Source organism: Neodiprion pinetum, chromosome 2 (assembly GCF_021155775.2).
Source record: "Neodiprion pinetum isolate iyNeoPine1 chromosome 2, iyNeoPine1.2, whole genome shotgun sequence".
NCBI classification, from domain to species: Eukaryota; Metazoa; Arthropoda; class Insecta; order Hymenoptera; family Diprionidae; genus Neodiprion; species Neodiprion pinetum.
In genome coordinates, this window is record NC_060233.1 from 32,632,781 (window position 1) to 32,644,634 (window position 11,854).

The 11,854-nt window shown below is 41.5% G+C and overlaps 1 protein-coding gene across 10 annotated transcripts in view; it reads right to left on the reverse strand.

The window, feature by feature from the left end:
- Positions 1 to 7,736, reverse strand: part of LOC124211247 (protein abrupt) — a 67,215-nt gene extending 59,479 nt beyond the window's left edge. For 4 of the 10 annotated variants that reach the window (XM_046610106.2, XM_046610105.2, XM_046610097.2 and 1 more), the window contains exon 1: positions 7,564 to 7,690. The gene's annotated coding sequence lies outside the window, so the exon portion shown is untranslated. Of the gene's footprint in view, positions 1 to 5,269; positions 5,857 to 6,080; positions 6,904 to 7,563 lie in introns of those variants that run through there. The other 6 variants (XM_046610103.2, XM_046610100.2, XM_046610098.2 and 3 more) reach the window with 6 other exon arrangements.
- Between the last annotated feature and the right edge of the window lie 4,118 nt (positions 7,737 to 11,854).

Here is an 11,854-nt window from a genome sequence, read left to right on the forward strand (position 1 = left end):
TTTCAAAAATTTCAGACTTATGTCCTCTCTCAAATCCCGGAAACTGAAGAACAATTCCATAACCGTCTGGAATTACTAGTTCTAAAGGTTCTACCATATTCTCGAAACATCCAACCGGAGGTTAACCGAAAAATATAATCTCGAATTCTTCCCTATCTGCTTCATTAGCACATTGTCGTGAAATAATTTTATTATCGACCGGTAAGGGTGTCCGGGTGCTGAAATTTTCTGAGTCAGGTCGGGTAAGATGGATTACTTTTGGGTCCGGTACTCGGAAGATTTCGGGATCGTCAAAAAAACTCAACCCGAACCCAAGTTCAAGTGCCCGAGATTTCGGGTACCCGCGCACCCCTGTTGGGCAGCTTTTACGACAAATAGTTCCAAAAGTTGTACACTTTGAATACCGTAAATTACGCACTATTGCTTCGTTTCGTACGGATAATTAGAAACCAAACAATACCATTTCCGAAAGTTGGCTTAACTGAATTTATACAAAGCATGGCTGAAGTTTGAAAATGATTTGTACAAGAAGTACGTTTTTCCCTGCGGTCCGTCATAATTGCCTGACTTTTCCCGATAGAAGAAATTCTCTGACTGTTTCCGTCAAAATAGACGTGCGTACGTGTTTAAATAATTAATCGCACCTTTTGGATAATTTCAGGGAATCCCTGGTTACGTAAGAATAATAAGCAACCAACATTATCCTGCGCACATCTCGGGTACCAGGTACACACGTTCACTTCCGAGTTATAACAAGTGTAATCAACGAACGAGTGAGTGAATTCGGGTATCGATTAAATAACCATCGGCTGTCTAGTCGTTAAGAGACTTTGAAGACCTGCAGACAAGGGAGTCAAACACGAAGCGCTTAACACGTAGAGACGCCGCGTTAATACGTTCAAACCAGATATAAAAATATTTCAAACAAACGAACACGACCAAATAAACGAATAATTCATCAGATTATAAGTATTTCAATACGCGTGCCGATTGGATCAATTTTTTTTTTTACCTACATTTACGCTGTGCGGGAGGCACGATTTTTACGCTTAGAGGATGTATTTACAAAAATATTATATACTTATATATTTTGCGTCAACGTCCTTGCGGAACAGGAAGCACCGAGTACGATACGAAAATTTATCGATAAAAAGAGGACTCGACGGGAAGCTGTTCCGACGGAGTCGCGTCCGTTTACGTTACACACACACGCGCACACACACGCACGCACACACACACATGCAGAGGCGCCATGCGCGCAACTTTGTATAACAATAGCCGAGCGAGATCCGGATGCGGATACAAGTCTCGATTGCGCGCTCATTTTCTTCTCACTCCCAAGTCACAAGGTATATATTTACTCGTAATACGACAGCCGATAACGGCGCGGCGTGTATAATATTCCTCGATGAAAACTCCCGAGGAATTCTTTGAGTCTTTTAATTGGGGTGCAAGGGTAAATATGCAGGAAGATTGGAAGATAGGAGGTTCACGATCAACAGCAGCGTCGAATTTTCAAAGACGGTGAAATTTGCTTGATTACAGAATTTTCAAATGCAGAAAACTTGACATGTGTAGAAATTTGTAGTGTAGAAAACCAAAATACAGATTTCTGTAAAACACTCGCGTTTTTTAAAATTCAATATCGTCACACCCTTGTATTTTTTGATATTTCTTTTCCTGTATTCTTTCTCCAATTCTTCTCTTAAAGATATTCCGAAAAAGGGCGAAAAATAAGAAAATCTCAATTGAATCATTGACATATTTGTCTTATCCAAATACGTGTGAACAATTTTCCGGAATCTTTTTCAACGAACAGTTAAATGAAAGACGGAACAGTCGAGCAACTTGTACTTATATTATACTGAAATCTATACCTACAGTATGATAATCTGCAAGCTAATCGTAAGTTGTAAATTCCAAATTTTCACCAATCGATAAGCGCGCGTAAGAAACAACAATGCAGAGACAAAAGTGCAGAATTGGAAAACGAACGAGCCGACGGGTTTGGTTTCGGTCGAGGCCTCATCCCCCGGACATCATCCCCACCCTGGTCCACCTCGGTGAGGTGCGCGTGTCTAAGTCGTGTGCGGCGCTGCACCCCGATTTATTGATCACACACATCACGTCGTTTTCCTCCTCATCGTCAAGCACACGGCATATCCAGCCGAGGGGTCGACCGCTCAGAAAAAATTGACACGGTGATTGCAGAGTTCGGAGACTGCATGAAATTTTTTACGATCACAAGACGTTTCCTCCTTCGAATATCCAACTTTGACTACATGTGACCACAGAAAAATTGCACGACTACTACGATTACAATAAAAAAAAAAAAAAACCAAAGAAGCAATTACGTGTAATTATCTGTAATCATCATTGATTTTGTTTTTGCCATCCGACGAACAATGAATAAGACTGTCCTACTGGCACGATTTTCAAATTTCATACAATCGAGGTTAAAGTCTTAAAGATTTCACGATTACCTATCGCATTCACGAAGACCGCGATGTGATTGCAAATGATTACATTGATGAAAAATGATTGTTAGATTGCAGACGTTTTCATGATCGCGACGCGATTACAATGATTACAAAATGACTATAATAAGGGGTGACACAATGACTGCTTTAGCAGGCGACCCCTCGTATCTAGCCCAGCCATCCATCCCGTGCTTACGATATTACTGGTTACGCGGAGAGAAAGAGGTACGCGCAATATTGAGTGCGTCCAAAGTCACGCGATCGTCGACACCGAGAGGAACTGCGAGGAGAGGAGAGGAGAGGAGGGAAAGAGAGGGGAAATTCCATTGCGCTGCAGCCTTGTCAGAGTGAATTTTGCACCATTTTTTATCCCACCCTCGTCGCCGATTTGCAGGCAAGCCGCGAGTCCATCCTCAATGAACGCGTCGCTATTTTGCGATGCAATTAGTTCCGCGGATAGACGGACGCATCGAGTCGTCTGCGAATTCGGCCTCAGTTAAAAAGATTAAGCAAGTATTGCGAACATTGAAAATCTAATCGATTCGGAACCTTAGAATCATGACGATTACGTAGAGCTGAGTTTTTGAAACGTGAGTATGATCTCCGTTTCATCGTCGGTCGATCGCAAAGCGACGAATGTACCAATTTCTTTAAAAATTCGAATTCGCATTGAATTTCAACCTCGTCTCGAAATAACATTCCTATCAAACTTCGTCCGTTTCAGCATTCAAACGAACTACAAAGTAACACTTCGACAACCTGACTTATATATTACATATCAGCGTTCTAACATCCTTCGGGTTCATGGGACCGAAGCTGACTGCCTCAGAAACGAAGCAATCACAATCAGCAGAACGACCGATTTTTGTATGTGTATATATACACATTGCATACCTAAGCGTAAGATAACAAGAACACGTTGCAATATCCTTGAGGATAAATTGCTCACCCACTGGGGAATGAAAGTACGTAAGGAATATCGCGCGTTGTTCGTGAATGAAATTTGCGAGTATGCACGTGGGAAAACGAGACGTCAGTATTGTAGGTATATTCGCACGGAGAGATGATCGTTGTCTGGCGAAGCGTGAAGCGGCGGTTTGAAGAACCGCGCAAAGTCGCGCCAAATGTCTATAAATACGTACGAGTAGGCACGCTTGAATTCCCTGGCCGTGCGTGTGTGTGTGTGTGCGCGTGTGTGTGTGTGGAAGTCGTGTCATACGCGTATGCCATGCCTCTACATTTTCCTCGCCCGAATGATCGACGCGGCTATGCAACAGTTCGCGTAAAGTTCACCGGAAAACAATGATACTATAGATAAGTATATGCCGCTGTACTACTTGCCGACTATTTATCTACTGTAATACTGTACAAACGGATTCTACAAGTTCTTCTTACAAGTTCTTCTTACCCTCTTATCTTTCCGTATTTCTGTTCGTTCGCGTTACTCTCTCGACTTCACGCCTTTATCTACCATATGCTTATCGTTTTCACCTTTTTGCGTACCGGTTTCTTTTATCTCGTGGCAAGTTTTTCTGTCATACCTTTTCTTTGCTTTTTTTTTTTAATTAATTTTTTCACTCTTCCCGTTCGTACGCTCTCTTTCGATGATCCGATTCCACTTCCGGATCATCATCCGGCGAAGGCTTTGCTGAATTACAATATATGTAGCTCTCGGGCATCTCTTCATTCATGAACTATGTTTTCCGACAATTATTTTTCGCTGTAATAGTTAATACTGTGTAACATAATAATGGGCTAAACTTTAAAACGGACTCTCGGTAACCACAAACTTACAAAATATTGCGTACATGATACGAAGTGTATATAATGTATATTCGGAGAAGCTAATGAAAAAAAGAAAAGACATCGACGGAATGATACCGCATTTCGGAGGAAAAATAGGATAAAAAAAAAAAGGAATAAAAAAAAAAAAAAAAAAAATGGCGCCACCACCTGAGCGAGGCAACTATAAACGCATAATGGCGTCGCTTCGATCGCTCGGGGTCTCCCGGAAGCAAATAATAACGACGAAAATGTGCGCGTGGCGCCATAAGACTGCATCGGAGTTTAGCGATGATTATTCGAAAGGGGCTTTTAGTGTTTCTCGAAAAAATCTTACAATCAGAGCTCAAGGCTGTACGAAGGGCCTTGTGTTAGCAGAATAATGAGTATCATTCGCGGCTGATTTTCAGGTTATAGTTACGGTAACCGGGTTGCGTTACACGTTGGATTCACACGTGTTGGAAACGCAGACGCGAGATAATTTCTATGATAAAATTAACGAGTACGCGAAGTATGATTCACGGAGGGGAGTGAGTCAAGGTTTTCTTATTTTCGTTTCGTTTCGCGGCTTTCGCGGTATATTTACGCGGATTCGGCGGCGCTCGCTGCGAATACTTAACGTAACGTAGCGTAACGTAACGCGACGCGACGCAACGTAGCGTAACGTATATTAAATGCGCGGGATTACTCGACTTCCATACGCGCATCTGGCCGCACGATGCGAACATAACAGCGCAATGGCAAAACGCGCGGACGATTCAACGAATTAAGCTGGTAATTGTTGTCGATGTTACGAAGCGTATTTCTTTAAGTCACCGTTTCCTGTGTCATTTCACTATCGGAGACGTTACACCTGTATCATGTACGTCTACAATGTATCCGCGATAAGTTTCGGCGCGTTGAGGTTTGCAAATATTATAAAAACGACGACAAATAACTGTAGTATAGCAATGACGATGACGATGATGATAATAACAATAATAATAACAATAGTTTGTCATATTTACGTATTACTCGGGTGTTGCGGTAGCGGATGCGAGAGCTGGTGTACGTACTTAACCCTTTTATCGAGTCGGCGGATATTTGGATCCACACAGAAATGATTAAACTTGGTCGTGCGGTACAGAGTTGTTGGTTTAAATAACGCGTTGTATTCAGTCCCACAATGGAATAATATTTAATTCAATGGTTTTCTTTCAACCTCTTGATACAATTTATCTATTTACTTCCGTTACTTCAATTATTTCTTTATATTTAGTTATTTGTAGGACATATCTATCCCAGTATCGTTTATTCGTCACACCTTCACGAACTTTACTAAACATTTATGCGAATGTAATTAACACAACAAAAACAACAACTGCGGTTGCATAACGCGTCACTATTCCAACTGTCCGTGTTTGTCACTGCAGTTTATTATCAACTGTCTTCTTGCCGCGCTTCCTCATTCACCTCTTCCTCGTTGCTGGTTAAACTTTTTATTCAACTGCCAGTTGCGTGGATTGAAAGAAAATTCATTATGATCGAGGAATAAGGGAAAAGTTTTTTGCTTCAAACGTTGAACAAATCTTGACAGCAACAACCAACAAATATCCTAGAACGTAAAATACGCGCACACACGAAAAACTCGTCAGTGTCATTTACCACTCGCTTCGTTGGGCAAACGATGAATGAATCAAAGAAAAGTAAAGAACGAAAAAAAAAGAATAAAGAACGAAAAAAAAAAAGAATAAAGAAAAGGAAATGAAAAACGACAGAACGAACAACGAATGAATGAATGAATGAATGAATGATAAGAAAAACGAAAACGATCACCACCATGCGTCGGATCGCAAGCACTCGATGGACGAAAGTTGGTGTTTCTTATTTTTGTTTTTTCGGTTTTCATCCACTCTTCTCAAACACTCGCGTTGTGTATCACAGGTTGATGCTATCCTCGAGAAGACACGATCCACGGGGTCGGTAAAGCGCCGCGCAGTCAAGAGACAGGGGTTGATGGGTGGAAATCGGGTGGATGGGGCGGCGGGGGAGGATGGGGCGGCGGGGGTGGATAAGGAGGGGCGGGTTGCATTATAACATGTCGCTCCCCTCTAACCTTCCGTCGATCACGCGCGTCTGTATCGTTGTTGTTACTATAATTATTATTATAATGATAGTCGCTTTGTCGTCCTGTCGTCGTCGTTGTTGCGTAGTTACAATAAACAATAAAACTTGGGCGTATGGATTGTATACGTTTGGGAGATAATAATAAGTTTATGGCAGAGGCATGGATGTTTGTATGCATATAAGGTGGGAGGGGGACACACAATTCATCAATCCGCGGCACGACGATAAGGGTTATCGGTATTTGTCTTTTTTTTTTCTATCTTTACTGATCGAACGTTGTTTTATCAACAATTTTTAATTCATTTATTCTTTCATCGTTTTTCCAGTAATTTTACTGATTTAGATTTTGTTTTTTCAAGGGTTTGTTTGATGGTACTTCCGTGGTCTTGTTTTATTCCTTCCTCTTCGTGTTATTTGTCCCTCGTCGTTGTAACATGTGTAGTTTAAGTTCATCCATCAGTCGATGTATGCACCGGTTTTTAACACGTTGATTGAACAATTTGTTGATTATTTATTTGTTTATTTGTTTGTTTAACTTGAGATGTCGTTTAGTCAACCATATTAAGAACTCAAAAATTATAACATCAGCAGCAGTGGTAGTAGTAGTAGTAGTAGCAGTGGTAGTATTGGTAGTAGTAGTAGTAGTAGTAGCAGAATCAGTAGCAAACAGCAGTATCAGCGACAGCAGCAGTAGCAGCAGCAGCAGCAGCAGCAGCAGCAGCAGCAGCAGCAGCAGCAGCAACAGCAGCAGCAACAGCAGCAACACAATAACAATAACAACGACGGCAACAGCAACAGTAATAACGGTAACAATAGTAAGGGCGTTTGATTAATTGACAAGCTAACAATAAATCGAAGGGAAAGCAAAAGAAAACAGCAGAAATTGCAAGAAAAACGGTGGTAACGAAGCAGAGTGAAAAATAAAATTAAATTAAAAAAAAAAAAAATAAAATAAAAAAACTGCACGGTTTATTCCGGAGAGAAAGAATGCTGTAAAATTGATCACGGAACCGATGGAAAAAACAGCGTGATCGCGATGAGGCAAGAGAAATTTCAAAGAGAAGAAAAGCAAGGTGAAAGTGAAACTTCCAAGTTGATGTAAAAACAATTCACACTAAAAACTGATATTGTCGAAATGTATGGGCGGTAAAAAGGATCGCGCGGTATTTGTTATTACTATTGCGTTATTACGTACAGCAAAAGTGACGAGCGAGGAGTATCCTCGACGAACCTGATTGCTTAGCCGCACACGGAGTTATGGGACCGCTCGCCGCTTAGGCAGGTCTCGCTCGCTGAGCGCCCGCCGGCATTGCGCCCCCCACCACCGACGACTCTCTCTCCGTAAAGCCGCGCGCGCTTCTGTCTCACTCTATCCTCATTGGCTCCCGACGACCGTCGGCCGTCAGCGCGACGTCGGCGGCGGCGGCGGCGGCGGAGGCAACGTCGGTTCGACGCTCGCCCAAAGCTCCGAGCGCTCCGCTGCCCCTCCTTCCCGCGCTCACTTCCCTCGGAGACGTGCAACGTGACGGACGTTGAGCGCACCGCGTGGCTTTTCACTCTCACCCTTTAAACCTTTGCCTTCTTTTCACCTTATACTATTTTCACGTGGATTGTCTCCCCTCTCCGTCTCTCTCTCTCTCTCTCTCTCTCTCTCTCTTTGCGGACGAACCTGCGGTCATAAGTCCTGTACGCGTTTGTCCGCCTCGCTGCCGCGCCTCGCTTCGCAATGAAATCACGCTGGCTATTGCGCTCTGCCTTCTCCCCCCTCCTTGCCGAGTCCGACGCCTCCTCTCACCCCGTGCTTACTCAAAGCTTACCGCCGCCAGCGCCCACGCTCTCTCTCCCTCTATCTCTCTCTCTCTCTCTCTCTCTCTCTCTCTCTCTCTCTCTCACTCTCCCTTAGCGCGCTGTTTCGCTCGCGCTATCGCGCCCGGCGCACTTGCGCTAGCCGTACCCTTCGCCCTTCGCCCCCGACGCCCGGCGTCGTCTACGCCATCGACGCCGCGCCGCCACCTGCCGTCCGCCAATTTCTTGATATCTCCGATCGCTTGCACCGAGGCTGCCTCGCGCGTTTCACCTTCACGAACCGTCTTATGTTTCTGGGTGTCATTATTTCAAGTTGCAAAAACTTCTTTATCGAAGAGACTAACCGTTTGAAACGATATTGCCGTTTGGCGTATAAATGTTCAATTACATGTTTACATGTATGTAAATAATTGTATGGCGACATTTTTATGATATATATATATATATATATTTTTTTTTTTTAATTTTATATATATATATATACGCATTTTCCAAAAAATACACCTTCTACGAAAAGCTTTTCGATCGTAATCTGGATATTTTATATCAGAGCGTTGAAGCGTTTCCGATATTTTTTCGTTCAGAATTTTCAATACTGTTTTTTACCGCAAATTGAAACAAGGCGTGAAGCCCTTCCCCCTCTTAATATAACGTCAAGATTGCAGATGATGTTTTTTAGATTTTTTAAACATCAATCCGATCGAATGGATCGGAAAAAAACTACGAACATAAAAGTGTTGTTTGGATTATGGATTTTGGAAAACATTCGCGTAGTACGATTGAAAAAATAAATAAAACCGGGGAACTTCTAATTCATTATTTTTATTTTATTTTTTTTCTTGTCGTTATAAAACAACCATTTTGTGCACGCACGTTTCCTTCTCTGACTGCCTTGTTAAAAACTCTGCAGCGACAGACAAAATCTCTCGGGCCCTATCTTATAAGCATAATATACAGGTGAGAAGTTCCACAACTCCGCAGGCGAATAGATACAAACATAGATACGACGGATAAATGAATAGATTAATAGACAGAGAATTTATATTAATGGTTTTTGACAACTCACGTCATATAAGGAGAATTTAGTAATTATGCATTACAAGTAGTTTTCAATGCACTACAGTGTTTGAATGTATACTTTAGCACTTCAGCAATTATAATCCGACTTGCGGCGCAACGAAATTTATGTTCAAGATCGGCCAGTCAGGTGAGGCAGATGCACTTTTCACTTGACAATAAGAAATATTTGCAAAATTTGCACGCGTGTCGTTACTTAACATTCGAAATAAATAATCGGGGATATCGTATAATAATCTTTAACAATAAAGGAAAATTCAAAAGGAAATCTTTCTCCTGCATAAATTATTAACAGCGAGTATAACAATAAATTAAAAACTAAAACTTGCCCATACTCATTCTTAATTGATTTTCTTTTTCCGAACTCAACGATGCGAAATGTCGATTTTCACCAAAATCTATCATGTTTAAAAATCGCAGGAATATTTGGTTCATTCTCAAACAGCATTCTTCCAAAGTCCCGGTTTGCATTATTTATCTTCCTTCGCACTTTACGCCTCATTGTCAGTTTTGCAACCGTGCCGACGATCAGTAAACTCGCAATGCGGTATGCGAAAAACGGGTAGGTACACGATCTATTATAAATGCGGAAGAAGGCAGCTAATGCAAGGGGAAAAGTCTTTTCCCACGTGATAGTTGCGATTTTCGCCGCCAGATGTCAACGCATGCGCTGCATCCCTTGCAGAGGCTGCGGGCTTCTGCCTCTCTCTCTCTCTCTCTTTCTCTCTCTCTTCGGCACACGTGCGCGAGTTACTTCCTACTTCGACCGTATATAACTCATAGCCCCGCAGCTCTCAGCCAGGCGCGTCAACTTGAACGTTTCCTATCGATTTTCACATGGTATATAGGCAACCTGGTCTGTCTATGTGTATCTTAGTGTAGGTGTACGCCTAGCTTCGTAGGGATGCGTTGCAGGCTTGCGTCTATTACTTTGGTTCCAAGATTCTTTTTATTTTCATTCACTTTGCAACCACATTTTTCGCTGGATCAATATGATTATTATCAATCGAGGTTTTTGACGAAAGAAACAAATCTTTGTTCAATGTTGCGGTTTGTGTCCTTAATTTCCTTCGAATCAATCTATCGCTTCATATGTAATTTTTTCCATATCAATTTTTGCATCGCCTCTAGCGTTCCTAGCCCTTTTTTTTCTCAACTTAGCTATTCTCTTAGCGTATTTTCGTTAGGATCGATCGCCACACACGTATTTAGAGCTACGATCTTCTCGAAATTCTTACATCGTATGATTCCTAAGATTCTTCATCTACCAAATTAATGATATAAATCATGAGTCAGTGTCCGACAATAGAAACAATTCGGTGTTAGGTTTTGCCCAAATGGATTGAATGATATCTTGCACATCCTTGTCGATTACTTTTGTAAGACGCTTCCGATCTTTGCATTTATGGACTAGGTAGGAGGAAAACGAATGTCAGATGATACGGCAGTGTAATTACTGTACCCACATCGGGCATATTTGTACGGCCCTTTACATAACTGAAAAATAAATTTTACCAACGAATAACAATTAGGTATTAGTGCATTGTAAACGCGATACTGGAAATTATGACAAGCGGATAATTATTTTCTACGCTTGTATTTCGTTGTTAAAACTGTGGCACATTTTCCAGAAAAGCTTTCTCAACGTAATTTCGACACTTGCAGGATGACAATTAAATCGAGGCGTACGTTAAAATTAATTACTTACTCCGAGGCTGGTGATTACAAGTTCAACGAAGAAATCATTCTCGCAAGATGCAAACGTTCACCAAAGTTCATCTTGTTTATTATGCTCATCTTGATAAAATACTTATTTTTTCTTTTCATCAATACATCGCCTTCTCAATAATATTTTCCGCGTCATTACAGCGCTGCGGTACAAGAATTATTGTATAACCACAATTAGCGTAGTCCCCAAAAGAGATTTAACTATACAGAAAATTAAAGCTTACCAGCAAATGCGGATTGCAATTGGTATATAATGCTATACGTATTTATATAATGGTTAATTAACGATCATGACGCAGGTACATGGTTCTTGCAGCGATAAAGAAACGTACTAAGTAGGTATAACGCATGTACGTGTACATTGATGGACGAAAGAGAACGTTTGAGGTAGAAAAAAGAGTCATATTGATGCGCGTGAAAAATTCCCTCTCGATTTTACGACGACGCGGTCATTTGGGTCCGTAATAATTACGCCCGCTGTGTATGTCATGTGCTTATTAATATCATGGAAAAAAAAGATCGTTGCAGCGTGTTTACGAATGCGGCAAATTAGAGCGAGCCACGGATTTACTGGAATTCTTATAGATAAGAATTTATGTGTATGTATATATGCAGCTATTACGCGTAACGCTTCAACTAATTCTCGTCAACATACTCGTAAAATACGTATATTACGCACATACCCGCCTACGCTGCACCTATTATGTACAAAAACACCAGCGCGAGTTACACCTGTATTCACTCAATATACACCTAGATGGATATCAAATTTCGGTAATAGACCTCCGAAGAGCTCACTCCTGTCTCGAAACTAGAAAAGCAAGCACGGGCATTAGCTGGATGTGCTTTAGTAAACAGTTCGATTAGCGGCTTTC